Genomic DNA, 17,277 nt, shown 5'->3' on the forward strand with positions numbered 1-17,277 from the left:
AAAAGATAACTTAAAATTTATCTTAGAAATAAAACAAAATAAGGGTAAGGTCCTTTCTAGCTCTCAAAATTTTAATTGTACTGCTTTTTTGATGTTGTTCAGTAATTTTTAATCATGTCTGATTCTCTGTGATCCCATCTTGGCAAAGATACTGAAATGATTTGCCATTTTCTTCTCCAGCTCATTTAACAAATGAGGAAACTGAGGTAAACAAGTTAAGTGGCTTGCACAGGGTCACATAGCTTGTAAGTGTTGGAAGCCAGATTTAAACTTAGGAAGATGAATATTCCTGATTCCAGGTCAAGAACTCTATCTTCTGTGCTACCTAACTGCCTAAAATCCTAGTTAGAAAACAAATTAACTAGTACAGGTTATATCACTAAATCATGTAATATTCTTGAACAAATTATTTCTGAGACTCATATTTTCTCCTTTGAAATGAAAAGGTTAGACTGAATGATTTTGCAAAGTCCCTTCAAGTACTAACATTCTATAGTTCTTTAAAAAAAAAAAAAATACTTATTCCAGGAAAGGCCATCTATCTTATTTGCTGGAGCTGAACTCCATGATAGCACCATGGACAGAGAGAGCTCCATATGATGATTATGATGAAGATGGAAAGAAAAGAGGAGTCACATGGAATGAAAACACAAAAAATACAGATGCTCCTACCAGGCAGAAAAGAAAAAGCTGGAATACTAAGAAAAGGACAAAGGACAGACAATGGATCCCAAATGACTCAAAGAGTCAAAGAAAATTGAGAACTCTTTAGAAAAGACTTTGGTGACCTAGAAAGAAAGTAGCAGGGGAAAATAAAAGCAAAATTATAGGAGTAGTTAAAAGAAGAAGAAAAAAACTCTTAAGAAGTCCTGCTATTATGCAGAATGGAAGATTCTTAGACTGGAAATCAGGAAACCTGGGATATATCTTCAATTCTTCCACTAAGGATATGACCTGGGGAGAGTCACATTAAAGATCAGTTTCCTCATCTTTGTAGATAAAACAATATCTGTCCTTTCCAGTGGAAATATCATGAGGATGTAATTATAAAATATCCAAGAACTTGTAATGTTATAAAAGTATGGGTTCCCTTACTATTATGTTGGAAGTTAGAAACAAGATAATGGTTAGATATTAGGAAAGGAGAAGTAGAAGGAACTTAAGGGCATTTTCTCCAACAGAGGAGAGAATGAATTGATAAGGTTTTTAAAGAAAATAACTGAGAAATCAATAAATAGGTTCTTTAACAAGAGTTTTAACAAAACTCTTAACTCTTTAACAAAATAAAAAAATGTACAATGAATAAATTAGTGTGCAAGGTGGAGAAAGAAATGAGGAAAAGTAGTAAGAGTAATTCAGTCCTGGAAAAAGTAACAGAAGTTGGGTCCCAATATGTAAACAAAGTAATGAAAATAGAATCTAAGCAACCAGGTTAATGTGATGGGGCTTTTTCTTCTAGAGAAAGAAAGATTGACGTTTGATAGTCTCTGTATTCAATATAATCTGTTTCTATTGGGCTTGTATGAAAAAGAAAAGAAATTAATTCATCTATTTAACAAAGATTTTTAGTATCTATTGTGTACAAGGCTCTATATCTCTATAAAAAGATGAATTGTTCAATTTTCAAAAAACATTGTTTCTACCATGTACAAAAGTCATGCGTGGTGGATAGAGGAAGAGTCTTGAAATTATGAAGACCTTAGATCAAGTTCTGCCTTTGAAAAATGATAATTTGTGGGTGGGGGCAAGTCATGTCTCTCAGTGTCCCCAAGCAATTCTCTGACTGTAAGTTATAGATGAGATATAAATTTCATCAGAACATGTAGCAGCAATGTTAGCAGCTCTTCATATTAATTTAATCACAGGTAGGTATAGACTAAAAACAAAAGTATAAATAATTGTGCTACTATTGGAAATATAAAGATAAAAATATAAGAGATAAAAAAGGTTATATAATGAAAATAGTCCTTAATTTGAAGTCTGAAAAAAATGTGGGGTCAAATCCAAGCTCTACCACTTAATATCTGGGTAATCATGTCTCTTCTCAGAAAATTTTCTGAAAACTATCTGAACTATCTGAAAAATGAGTATATTAACCAGATAATCTCTAAGGTTTCTTGTATTACTAGGTCTATAATACTATGAACTACAATACAAAACAGCATTTGAGGGGAGCATGTGTGTATATCAATATTTACCAGATTCCATTATACTCTAAGTTTGAGCCCACTCTTCCCCATGGATATTTCAGGAAATTTCTGTATATTTCAGGAAAAATTCACTCCATTTTGAGGGGGAAGACAGGAGGAATTTTTTACAACTACTATCTTTGTTACGCTATGTCAGTAAAATGCCTATGCAAAATGCCAATTGAATTTATAGGGTAATTGTTAATGAGAGTAAGACTAGTGAAGGCTCATGCAGACTTATAACATCACTTCCTAGAATCTTAGGTAGTAGAACCTTCTAGGAGCCTAATGGGTAAAAGTAAGTGACAAGTAGAAGGAGACCTTCTTATGGAATATTGTATATTATATTTATTTGTTTGTATCTCGAATTCCTTGAAGGGAGATACTATTTTTGCCTTGCCTTTGTATACTCAGGATTTATCACACCACTTGGTACAAAGTAAGCATTTAAGAAATGCTTGGTAATTTGTTAACTTATGCTTCAAGAGCATCTTTGCTTCCACAACTGTGTCAAATAGTTACCATATCATTCTTATTTTTCAGATAGGGAAACTGAGAGTTGTCCATACTCAGAAGTGTGAGAATAAGGAATGAAGATACTGTAATTAGATGAAGCCTAAGGAAAAGTCTGAAATTACCCTTCCCATATGTAAAAAACCATTTTAGGGTCAAATTAGAATAGATATTAGCCTTTCTGTTTTCAGGGTCTCCCAGTTTCTCATCTTCACCAAGTCCCCAAGATGGCTTACAAATGTGTCTGCTACTTCTATTATCTCTGCTACCATCTGAGCATCTGGATGGCTGTTTCTCAGGGTGAGGAATCAGATTCCTCCAATTCTTTACTCTCACCTCCATTCCCCTAAGAGGGTTTCCAAATATTTTTACTTTTTCTACTATCCCAGATACAGTCTGGGCACTTAGCCAGTTGTCTAATTTCTCAAGATGGGTTTGTTCAGGGGCATTAAATCAGTTGCCTTTTCCTCCAAGTGTATTTTGGCTTCTCTAAATGCTCTGTTTTCCAGGTTTCTGTTAACTACCTTTGGGAGAGGAAGTCTAGTACTTTGGTTTATAAAGGGTTCTATGTTTATTTCTTCCAGACCTAAAACATTACAACCCAAATTTAAAATGTGTAAAAACTGCTTGCTTGAGATCTAAATTATGTTAGGCCCCAAAGAGATCAAAAACATAGGGAAATAACCTATATGTACACAAATATTTACTGGAGTACTTTTTGTTGTAGCAAAGAACCAAAAACAAAATAGATATTCATCAGGTGGGAAATGATGGAACAAAATGTGATATTTGAACATAATGAAACATTATTGTGCCATGAGGGATGACAATTATGAAGGATTCTGAAAATTTCACAAAGACTAATAAGAATTGATTAAGAGTAAAATGAGAAGAACCAGGAGAATAATTTGTGTGGTGATCACAGTCATGTAAAGGAAAATAACTTTGAATGACTTAGGAACCTTGGTCAGCCTAAGTAACCAATCGTGGTCTTAGAACACAGATGAACAAGGCTTCTTGCCTCTTGACAAAAAAGATGATGGACTTGAAATGCAGAATAAAATCTTTACAGACATGGCCAAAACATTACTGTTTTGCTTGAGCACTGAATGTAGTATTGGTACATAGCAGATGCTTAATAAATCTTGATTCTACTTATTTGTAACAGAGGAAGACTTTTATTTGGTGGGGGAGAAGTGAATTAGTGTGGGGTTATAGAGAGGTAAAAAAAGAAATAAAGAAAAGAGCATCAATAAAACATTTTAAAATGTGCAGAAGAAATTCAAATGTGCAGGAAATGTAAAAAAGGAAATTTTGTTACTACTTCTTCACTTTGAAAACAAATTATATATAACAGAAATTCACGGTTTCATAGATAATCTTTATTTTCTTTATTTCTTTATTGAAATATTGTGTGTGTGTGGGGGGGGTGAAGCCAAGATGACAGAGATTATTTTTCTCTGACCTTCTCTACAACTCTCAAACTAATTAGCAAATCCAGCCTGTGAATTAACTTTGGGTCAGCAGAAGCCACAAATATTGGGAGTGCAGCAAATTACCAACAGAAGATAATTTCAAAGATCGCCAGAAAAGGTCTGTTTCAATCAGAAATGGGAAGGAGGCAGCCTAACATAAACAGCTGAGCACAAACACTAGCTCAGATAGCAGAGAGTCCCAGCCACTCTGCCCTAATTGCAAGGCAGTAGATCAGAGAAATTATAAAACATCCAACACAAACACAAAAGATCACAAAAAGATTCACAAAAGTGAACTCCAAAACGCCAAAATTTCACAGACCTGGCCATACTCACCCAGCACTGAGAATGAATCAGCACTGACTCAACACAGCAGTGGTCCCTTGAAAAACCTTCCCCACCCTAAAAGCAGACCTTAACTTCTTTTTTAAAAAATGAATAAAAAAGTAAAGAAGACTCTGATGATAGCTTCTATGGTGAAAGAGAACAGATTTCAAACCCTGAGGAGACTAAAGGCAGATTGTCTCCAGATGAAGCCCTAAACTTGGTCCCCAACACACAAGGCTCTCCTAGAAGAAATTTTAAAAGATATTAAAAGAGAGTGAGAAGAAAAATGGGAAAAGGAAATGAAAAACTTGCAAGAGGGCTTGGAAAAGGCATATAACTCATTAAAAGATAGATTTGATAAAATGAAAAAAGAAAGCAACTCCCAGAAAAACAGAATTTATGAAACAAAAAAAAAGAAAATAACTCCTTAAAAAATAGAATTTGTGAAATGGAAAAAGAAAATAACTAAATACCTAATTGGGAAAACAACTGACCTGGAAAAGAGATCTAGGAAACACAATCTAAGGATTATGGACTCTCTAAAATACATGATGAAAAAAAGAGCCTAGACACTATCTTTCAGGAAATCATCAAAGAGAATTGCCCAGATGTTATAGAATCAGAAGGTAAAATGACCATTGAAAGAATTCACCAAACATCTGCTGAAAGAGACCCCAAAATTAAAACCCCAAGGAATATTGTGTCTAAATTTCAGAACTATCAGATCAAGGAAAAAAATACTACAAGTAACCAGAAAGAAACAATTCAAATACCGAGGAGCCATATTAAGATTACTCAGGATCTAGCAGCTTCCACATTAAAGGATCAAAGAGCCTGGAATCTGATATTTCCAAAGGTGAAGGAACTTGGAATGTATCCAAAAATAAATTACCCTGCTAAACTGAGCATTTTCTTTCATGGAAGAAGATGGACATTCAATGAAATTGGTGAATTCCATTTATTTTAGATGAAAAGACCAGAGCTAATTAAAAAATTTGACTTCCAAATACAGAACTAAAGAGAAGCATAAAAAAGATAAAAATAAAAAATAACTCTTCAAAACTATTTCTGTCATGGGTAAACATAGAGAGTACATATATAATCTGATTATGTTGTTATATAAAAAAGAAACAAGGTGGAAAGGGGGTTGTAACAGAAAAAAAGGAGAAAGTGGAGGTAAAATGAGGGAAATTACATCTCAGGAAGAGGCAAGAAAACATATTATAATTGAGGGAAAGAAGGGAGGATGATGACTATTATGTGAATGTTACTCTCATCAGATTTGGCTCAAAAAAAAAGAATATTAGATATATTTGGTTTCACCAACATCTCTCATCTTATAGAAAAGTGGGAGGGGAGAGGGGAAAAGGGAAGGGGCTAGCTAAATAGAAGGGAAAAGAGAAATGGTAGGGGAGAAGGTATAAGAAAGGGTAAGTGTTTCTAAAGGGGAAGGACTGCTTGAGGTAAGTAGTGCTCATGAGTAAAATACTGGGAAGGAGGAAAAGGGAAAAAGAAAAGAGAAAAGTATAATTTGGGGTTAATAAGATGGTAGGAAATACAGAAGCAGTAGTTTTAACTGTAAATGTGAAATGGGGTGAACTCTCCCATAAAACATAAATGGATAGCAGACTAAAAGCCAGAATCTTACAATATGTTGTTTACAAGAAACACATTTAAAGCAGAATGATACATACAGAATGAAGGTAAAAAACTAGAGCAGAATCTATTATGCTTCAGGTGAAGTAAAAAAAAAAAAAAAAAAAAAAAAAAAAAAAAGCAGGGGTAGCCATCCTGATCTCAGATCAAGCAAAAGCAAAAATTGATCTAATTAAAAGAGATAAGGAAGGAAACTATATCTTGCTAATGGGTACCATAGATAATGAAGCAATATCAATGCTAAATATATATGCACCAAGTAGAATACCATGGGAATTTCTAAAGGAGAAGTTAAGAAAATTGCAAGAAAAAGCAAAACTATAATAGTGGGAGATCTCAACCTTGCTTTCTCAGAACTAGATAAATCAAACCACAAAATAAATAAGAAAGAAGTTAAAGAGGTAAATAGAATACTAGAAAAGGTAGGTATGATAGGTCTTTGGAGATAATTAAATGGAGACAGAAAGGAGTACACTTTCTTCTTGGCAATTCATGGGACCTATACAAAAAAATGATCATATATTAGGACATAAAGAGCTCAAAATCAAATGTAGAAAGGCAGACATAGTAAATGCATTTTTTTAGATCATGATACAATAAAAGTTACATTCAATAAAGAGCCAGGGGAAAATAAACCAAAAAGAAATTGGAAACTGAATAATCTCATCCTAAAGAATGAATGGGTAAAACAGCAAATCATAGACACAATCAATAATTTCATTGAAGGGAATGGCAATAATGCGACAACATACCAAAATTTGTGTGATGCAGCCAAAGTGGTAATAAGGGAAAATTTTATAACTCTGGATGCTTACTTGCATAAAATAGAGAAAGAGAAGATCAATAAATTGGGCTTGCAACTAAAAAAGCTTAAAAAAAGAGCAAACTAACCCCCCCAACCAAATATCAAACTTGAAATTCTAAAAACAAAAGAAGAGATCAATATAATTGAAACTTTAAAAACTATTGAATTAATAAATAAAACTAATAGTTGGTTTTATGAAAAAAACAATAAAATAGATAAACCTTTAGCTAATTTGATTAGAAAAAGGACAGAGGAAAATCAAATTGTCAGTTTCAAAAATGAAAAAGGAGAACTCTCCATCAATGAAGAGGAAATTAAAGCAATTATTAGGAGTTACTTTGCCCAACTCTATGCCAACAAATTTGACAATCTAAGTGAAATGGAGGAATACCTACAAAAATATAGATTGCCCAGATTAATAGGAGAGGAAATAAATTACTTAAATAGTCCCATTTTAGAAAAAGAAATAGAACAAGCTATTAATGAACTCCCTAAGAAAAAATCCCCAAGACCAGATGGATTTATATGTGACTTCTACCAAACATTTTAAAAAGAACAATTAATTTCAATACTATATAAACTATTTGAAAAAAAAGGGAATGAAGGACTCCTACCAAATTCCTTTTATGACACAGACATGGTGCTGATACTTAAACCAGATAGGATGAAAACAGAGAAAGAAAATTATAGACCAATTTCCCTAATGAATATTGATACAGAAATCTTAAATAAAATATTAGCAAAGAGATTACAGAAAATCATCCCCAGGATAATATACCATGACCAAGTAAGATTTATACCAGGAATGCAGGGTTGATTCAATATTAGGAAAATTGTTAGCATCATTGACTATATCAATAATCAAATTAACAAAAATCATGTGATTATTTCAATTGATGCAGAAAAATCATTTGATAAAATCCAAAACCCATTCCTAATAAAAATACTAGAGAGTATAAGAATAAATGGACTTTTCCTTAAAACAGTCAGTAGCATTTATTTTAAACCATCAGCAAGCATCATTTGTAATGGGGATAAACTAGAACCATCACCAATAAGATCAGAGGTGAAACAAGATTACCCACTATAACCATTACCATTCAATATTGTATTAGAAATGCTAGTTTGGGCAATAAGAGATGAAAAAGAGATTAAAGGAATTAGAGTAAGTAATGAGGAAACCAAATGATTATTCTTTGAAGATGATATGATGGTATACTTAGAGAACCCAGAGAATCAACTAAAAAGCTATTAGAAATAACTCACAACTTTAGCAAAGTTGCAGGATGCAAAATAAATCCACATAAATCATCAGCATTCTTATACATCACCAACAAAATCCAACAGCAAGAGATACAAAGATAAATCCCATTTAAAATAACTGTTGATAATATAAAACATATGGGAATTTATCTGCCATGGGAAAGTCAGGAATTACACAAGCAAAACTACAAATAAAGTCAGATCTAAGCAACTGGAAAAATATCAAGTGCTCTTGGATAGGTCAAGAAAATACAATAAAGATGACAATACTTCCTAAACTAATCTATTTATTTAGTGCTATACCAATCAAACTCCCAAGAAACTATTTAACTGACATAGAAAAAAATAACAACATAATTCATCTGGAAGAAAAAATTTTGACCAAAAAGGTCAAAAATTTCAAAGGAATTAATGAAGAGAAAAGCAAATGAAAGTTACCACATCTAAAACTATATTACAAAGCAGCAGTCATTAAAACTATTTGTTACTGGCTAAGAAATAGAGAAGTTGAGCAGGGGAATAGGTTAGGTTCACAGAACAAAATAGCCAATGACTATAAGAATCTATATTTGACAAACCCAAAGGCCCAGCTTTTGGGATAAGAATTCACTATTTGACAAAACTTCTGGGAAAATTGGAAACTAGTATGGCAGAAAGTAGACATTGACCCACACCTAACACCGTATACCAAGATAAAGTTGAATGGGTTCATGATCTAGACATAAAGAATGATATTATAAACAAATTAGAAGAACATAGGATAGTTTACCTCTCAGATTTGTGGAGTAGAAAGGAATTATAAGCAAAGAAGAACTAGAGATCATAATTGATTACAAAATAGATAATTTTTATTATATTAAGTTTAAAAGGTTTTGTACAAACAAAACTAATGCAGACAAGATTAGAAGGGACGCAATAAACTGGGAAAACATTTTTACATCCAAAGGATCTCATTTCTAAAATATATAGAGAATTAACTCAAATTTATAATAGTTCAAGCCATTCTCCAATTGATAAATGATCAAAGGATATGAACAATTTTCAGATGAAGAAATTGAAACTATTTGTAGCCACATGAAAAGGTGCTCCAAATTACTATTGATCGGAGAAATACAAATTAAGACAACTCTGAGATACCACTACATATCTGTCAGATTAGCTAAAATGACAGGAAAAGATAATGACGAATGTTGGAGGGGATATGGGAAAACGGGGACACTGATACATTGTTGGTGGAACTCCAACCATTTTGGAGAGCAATTTGGAACTATGTTCAAAAAGTTATGAAACTGTGCATACCCTTTGATCCAGCAGTGTTACAAGTGGACTTATATCCCAAAGAGATCTTAAAGGAGAAAAAGGGACCTGCATGTGCAAAAATGTTTGTGGCAGCCCATTTTGTAGTGGCTAGAAACTGGAAACTGACTGGATGCCCATCAGTTAGAGAATAGCTGAATAAGTTATGGTATATGACTTTGTTCTATAAGAAATGACCTACAAGGTGATTTCAGAGAGGGCTGGAGAGACTTACATAAACTGATGCTAAGTGAAATGAGAAGAACCAGATCATTGTACATCATATGACAATCAATTCTGAGGGATTTGGCTCTTTTCAACAATGAGATGATTCAGGCCAGTTCTATTTGTTCCATGATGAAGAGAGCCATCTACACCCAGAGAGAGGACTGTGGGAACTGAGTGTGGAACACAACATAACATTCTCACTCTTTCTGTTGTTTTGGCTTGCATTTTGTTTTCTTTCTTGGTTTTTTTTCTTTTTTCTTGATCTGATTTTTCTTGTGCAACAAGATAACTATATAAATATAATGTGTATGTGTGTATAAATATATATATATATATATATGAGTCAACATGCATTTTAACATATTTAACATGTATTAGACTACCTGCCTGCTAAAGGCGGGGGTCAGGGGTAGGAGGGGAAAATTTGAAACAAAGGGTTTTGCAAGGGTCAATGTGGAAAAATTACCCATGCATATCCTTTGTGAATAAAAAGCTTTAATTAAAAAAAAAAAGAAATATTGTTGATGATTAAGCTTATAATAAGAAAAAAAATTTAACTAAAATTTTTTAAAGAAATCCAGTCATACTATATTTTTACTCCTTGTCCAGGAGTTCTCAGGCTTCAGCTTCGACAATAAGTTTATCATGTCTTTTTCCTGAAGAGACAGTCTATAGTGATTCAGTTAACTTAAAAGAGAAGAGAAGGGCAAATGAATTTCCATTACACATAAGTATGTGGATATTTATATATTGGGTCTAATGAGACTTCATTGTCTGTCTTTTCTGTTTCTATAAGCTTTTCTTGCTCCATATGTCATTGAAAAGAGGTTTCTATAATGATGAGTTGATCTGAGAGACAGGAAGAATTGAGTTCAAGTTCTGTCCCTGACTCACATTAGCTGGGTATCTATGTATAAATCACTTAAATTACCAAAACCCCAGGCAACTTTTTCTATAGGATCATAGATTTTAAATTCAATTCAATAAACTTTTTTAAGGGCCTACTATGTATCAAGCACTGTATTAAGATACTGGGGAAGCAAAAAGTTGAAAGAGATTTAAAACTGGGAGAGACCTCAGATGATATCTAATCCGACCATTTTACAGATCTGAAAACTAAGGCATGGAGAGGCTAAGTGATTTAGGATAATATGATTTTAGGTTCAAAGGACAATACAGTCAATAACTATAGCAATCTAGTGTTTGACAACCCCAAAGACCCTAGATTTTGGGATAAGAAGTTACTGTTTGACAAAAATTGCTGGGAAAATTGGAAACTAGTATGGCAGAAACTAAGCATCAACCCACACTTAACACCGTACGCCAAGATAAGGTCAAAATGGGTTCATGACCTAAACATAAAGGATGAAATTATAAATAAATTAGAGGAAAACAGGATAGTTTACCTCTCAGACCTGTGGAAGAGGAAGGAATTTATGACCAAAGAAGACCTAGAGATCATTACTGATCACAAAATAGAAAATTTTGATTAGATCAAACTGAAAAGTTTTTGTACAAACAAAACTAATGCAGACAAGATTAGAAGGGAAACAATAAACTGGGAAAACATTTTTACAGTCAAAAGTTCTGATAAAGGACTCATTTCTAAAATATATAGAGAATTGATTCTAATTTATAAGAAATCAAGCCATTCTCCAATTGATAAATGGTCAAAGGATAAGAACAGACAATTCTCATTGAAATTGAAACTATCTCTAGCCATATGAAAAGATACTCCCAGTCACTATTAATCAGAGAAATGCAAATTAAGACAACTCTGAGATACCACTATATACCTGTCAGACTGGCTAGAATGACAGGGAAAGATAATGTGAAATGTTGGAGGGGAAGTGGGAAAACAGGGACACTGATACATTGTTGGTGGAATTGAGAATGCATCCAACCATTCTGGAGAGCAATTTAGAACTATAATCAAAAAGTTATCAAACTGTGAATAATCTTTGACCCAGCAGTGTTACTACTGGGCTTATATACCAAAGAGATCATAAAGAAGGGAAAGGGATCTGTATGTGCACGAATGTTTGTGGCAGCCCTTTTTGTAGTGGCCAGAAACTAGAAACTGAGTAGATGCCCATGAATTGGAGAATGGCAGAATAAATTGTAGTATATGAATATTATGACATATTATTGTTCAGTAAGAAATGACCAACACAGGATGATTTCAGAAAGGCCTGGAGAGACTTACACGAACTGATGCTGAGTGAAATGAGCAGGACCAGGAGATCATTATATACTTCAACAACAATTCTATATGATGATCAATTCTGATGGACCTGGCCATCTTCAGCAATGAGATGAACCAAATCAGTTTCAATGGAGCAGTAATGAACTGAACCAACTACGCCCAGCGAAAGAACTCTGGGAGATGACTAAGAACCATTACATTGAATTCCCAGTCCCTATATTTTTGCCTGCCTGCATTTTGGATTTCCTTCACAGGCTAATTGTACAATATTTCAGAGTCCAATTCTTTTTGTACAGTAAAATAACAGTTTGGTCATGAATACTTATTGTGTATCTAACTTATACTTTAATATATTTAACATCTACTGGCCAACCTGCCATCTGGGGGAGGGAGGGAGGGGAAGGAGGGGAAAAATTGGAACAAAAGGTTTGGAAATTGTCAATGCTGTAAAATTACCCATACATATAACTTGTAAATAAAAAGTTATTTTAAAAAAAAGGATAGTATGATTATAGATTTAAAATTAGAAGATACCTCAAAAGTCATCTTGTTCAACTCTCTAATTTTACAGATGAGGAAAGTGAGACCCAGAAAAATTGTCACTTTCCCAAAGTGGAACAGATAATAAGGGAAAAATTTATCTAAGATTTTAAAATTATGGATTAGTTGCCAATCTGTATCAGTGGAGGAAGTTTTCAAACTGGAAGATTCCCTTACAAAATTGAAATCATAGATCCCAACAAAAGGAAAAAAGTAAATCATAAAGCCTTTTTGCAAAGCTCATCTCCCATCCTTCATAGCCAGGCTTATGCATCATATTTTTAGTCAGTATTTTTTTTCTTTAGCATCACTTTCATTTCCAGTCTTTCTCTCCTTCACAACCTAGCAAGCCATCCTTTATTAATAAAGATTTTTTTTAAAAAGGGGAAAATAAATGCAATTCAGCAAAACAAACATATTAACCAAGCATACTTTAGATAACGATTTTCCACTAAACTCTCCATGCTTCTCCATCAAGAGTGAAACTTACCCCTTTTCTGCCCCTTTGTGGCTTTCTCCTGCTGACTTCTGCACACTGAATAATAGGATTTTAGGGCTTCACCAATTTTATGGAGCTCTGCCTGATGCTCAGAAATGGCCCCATTTAGAACTCAGATATTCAGTCATAGATTGTGTAGTCTTCTAACCTATCTTAGTCTGGTTTGGGGTTTAGATTGGCCTTTTATTCTGGACCACATTTTTAAATTTTTCTTATGATTTGAAACTATTTCTCCCCTTCTAGCTGGAGAAGCCATTTTCCCATTCTTTTTCCTAGGATATACTGGAAATGAGGAGGAAAGAGGTGCTTGATCAGCTTCTGATTTGATGTTCCCATTCAACAACAGTTATTTTCTTTACTTTTTCACTCTGCCAGCTGGAACTCAGACTCAGCTCTTCCAGCTGGCTAGTGATTCTCTGATGAGCTTGGTTGAGTGGATCAGGTCCCAGATATGGATGAGAGCATAGTTTTGGTCTCCTACATATGTATCTCTCTGAACTAGGCTGGCCCCTCATGTCTGCTTCTGTCCTTATATGCCCCAGATGAGACAATAAACATTAAATTGGTCCTCCAAGAATTCAGGGGAAAAAACACAGGAAGGCTACTGGGAACTGATGCAGAATGAACTAAGCAAAACAAAAAATAACAGTATATACAATGATTATGATAATGTAAATGAAAACACACAGTAAAATGATGAAAAACACTGATTACAGCATAATGAACAATCCTGGCCTCATTTAGGGGGTGAGGAAGTATTGTAGGGGACTGTGAATGTTGTATATGCTCTCTAACAATCACCTCATTGATTAGTTTTGCTTAATTGTTTTTTTTTAATCTTACAAGAAAGAGCTTATTTGGCCTACAGGGAAAGGTGGGAATATGACATATCTGGAAATTACTATGATATGAAAGAAGGCATCAATAAAACTTTTTAATTGGTTCTTAAAAGCTAAAGAAAAGTTTTTATATGTTGTGAGGGAAGAAAATTCCCATGATTCACACAGTAGAGTCTTCTTATATAAATTATCAATACCAATAGGCATTTATTAAGCATCAGCTGTATGCAAAACCTTGTGCTAGACATGAGAGATACAAAGACAAAAGAGAAAACTTTTCTTGCTCTCAAGAAGCTTGTTTTTCCATCAACATACCGATTTTGGAAAGGCCTGAAGAGACTTACATGAACTGATGCTAAATGAAATGAGCAGAACCAGAAGAACATTGTATACAGCAACAGCAAGATAATATGATGATCACCTGTGATGCGCATGACTCTTTTCAACAATGAGGCAATTCAAGGCAATCCCAATAGACTTGTGATGGAGAGGGCCATCTGCATCAGGAGAACTAAGGGAACTGAATGTGGATCACAACATAGTTTTTTCACCTTTGTGTTACTTGCTTGCTTGCTTTTTTCTTTCTCTTTTTTTCCTTTTGATCTGATTTTTCTTGATGCAGCATAATAAATGTGGAAATATGTTTAGAAGAATTGCGCATGTTTAACTTATACTGGATTACTTACCGTCTGAAGGGGAAGGGAGATAAATTTGGAACACAAAGTTTTGCAAAGGTGAATGTTAAAAACTATCTTTGCATGTATTTAGAAAAATACAAAGCTATTATTTAAAAAAATAAACCTCTGTTGCCCCATTACCATGATACTCAAATTGTTTCTTCTTTTAATATTAAATTTAATTCGCAATTAAAAAAAAAAAAGCTTGTTTTCTACTGGAATCATATTGTTGAATTGTTTCAGTCATGCCCACTCTTTGTAATCCCATTTGCTTGTTTTTTGTTTGTTTGTTTGGTTTTTTAGCAGAGATATTGGAATGATTTGCTATTTCCTTCTCCAAATCATTTCCAGATGAACTGAGACAGAATTAAGTGATTTGCCCAGGTTCACCCAGCGAGTGAGTGATTGTCTGAGGTCACATTTGAACTCAGGTACATGAGTATTCCTGATTCCAAGCCTACAGCTCTATGCCCTGTGCCATTTAGTGACCATGGGATGATGTAACAGGAATACTGAGTATTGAATCCTTCTAGCTCCTCTCTAGAAATGTCTACCAAAGGCTATCTATCCCTGTGCTATCCCCTCCTCCGTCACCCAATTTTTTCCCCTCTCTTAAATTCCCCTGACTACCGTGATTCCGTCTCCTTTCTATCCCTTCTGACCCAGAAGACCAAACTAGGAGCAATGGCTAGAAGTTACAGAGAATTTAATTTAGGCTTGGTGTCCCAAGGAAAGCTTCCTAACAATACAGCTGTCCCAGAGTGGAGTGGAAGGTCTTTAAGGGGAGGCTATATGTGTCATGGAGATTCCTCTTGCATATGGTTTGGAATAAATGACTCCTAAGATTTCCCCCAGCTCTCAAATGTTGTAATTCTGTGATTATCAGGCTGTGAGGTATCCTCTTCAATTGAAGCTTCCTAGGACACTGGAGGTGTTCCATTAATCCATCCAGGCAGAACAGAATGGAAATAAGTGGAGACTTGGCCCTAGATCTAAAGGAAGAATTCCCTAATAGGGTAGGGTAGATATGAAACATTGGAGAAGGAGACTGAGGGAGGATTTGGAGTATTACAGTGGGAGGGGACCTTTAAAACCAAACTTAGGAATGAAATGTCCATGTACAAGCAATATTTATTGTATCTTTTATGTGCCAATGGTGTACTAAGTGCAAGGGATTTTTAAGAGGCAAAAAACAGTTCCTGTCCTCAAGGAGATTACCATCTAATGGGGGAAACAATATATAAACAAAAATATATGTAGCAAGCTATTTGCAGCATAAATATGAAATAATTCACAGAGGATAGGCACTAGAGTTAAGAGGGGTTAGGAAGACTCCTAATAAAGATAGAATTTTAAGCAGAAGTTAAAGGAAGCTAGGGAACTCAGCTGAGAAGGGAGAGCATTCTAGGTATGGGGGAGAGCCAGAGAAAATGCCTAGAGCCAAGAAATTGAAACTAAATAACTCTGGCATATTCCTGCCTGGAAGCTGGAATGGGGGTGAGTTTTTCTTAAGCTTGTGATTTTCTGTGTAATGTAGCCCCTAAGATAGAGAATCATCCTGCCCTTCAAATGAGTTTACTTCACATTTCTCACTGACTTTCAGTCAAAAAGCTGCTCATGATAAATGTGGAAATATGTTTAGAAGGATTGTACATGTTTAACCTACATTGATTACTTGCTCTCTAGGGAAAGGGAGTGGGAGGAAGGGAGGAAGAAAAATTTGGAACACAAGGTTTTGCAAGGATGAATGCTGAAAACTGTCTTTGCAGTCATTTTGAAAATAAAAAGTTATTTGAAAAAATTGGAGTCAGGAGATCTGGGTTCAGATCCTAGTTCTAGTATTTATTAATTCAATTAATCATTGAGACTCAGTTTCCTTATATGTAAATGGGGACTATGAATAGCTACACTATCTAAATCACAAATTTGTATTGAGGAAAGCATTTTTTGAAAACCTTCAAGTGCTTTAGAAATTAGAAACAATGTTTCAGGCCTATAGTCCCTGCTATCAGAGGATGCTGAAGTTGATGGACCTCTTGAGCTTGGGAGTTCTCAGTCACAGTAGACTAATCCCATTATGTGTCTAAACTAAGCCTGGCAGCAATATGGTAAGCCTGAACCTGCAGAAGCAAGGGACCACCAGGCTGCCTAAGGAGGGGGGAAATGGCCCAGATCTGAAACAAAGCAGGTCAAAGCTTCCATGATTCTCCAATGTACTTCCAGTCTGAGAGAAAGAGGAAAACGCAGACTGTGTCTATATATGTGTGTTTATATTTATTGTATGTATTTTGCTTGCGTATATGTTTTATACATTTACATATTGTGCATATTATGCTATATAGACTATAAATGTATACGTATACATACTGTATGTATATTTTTGTAATGTATATACATGCATATACATATATGTATATACAAATGCATGAGTATATTTAAATAATATATAAATAAAATTAATATATGCATATATTTATATGTGCATATCTATATACTGGTATGTGTGTATCTTCATGTGCATGTATTACATATACATGATTTGTGTATACACATGTATGTGCACATACATAAAATGCTATATGAATATTAATAATAATATTTTCGTTTCCTTTGGAACACTCTCATCTCACTCTCACCTATGTGCCCAATGAATCTTAATCCAAATTCACCTTCTTCTTTTGAAGCTAAATTATTCATTCTCATCTCCCTCTCAAAGTCCCTTCCTTCCTTGCGCCTGATTCTCCTCCTTTTTGTAGAGGTACTT

The sequence above is a fragment of the Antechinus flavipes genome, chromosome 4 (genome assembly GCF_016432865.1).
Source record: "Antechinus flavipes isolate AdamAnt ecotype Samford, QLD, Australia chromosome 4, AdamAnt_v2, whole genome shotgun sequence".
NCBI lineage: Eukaryota > Metazoa > Chordata > Mammalia > Dasyuromorphia > Dasyuridae > Antechinus > Antechinus flavipes.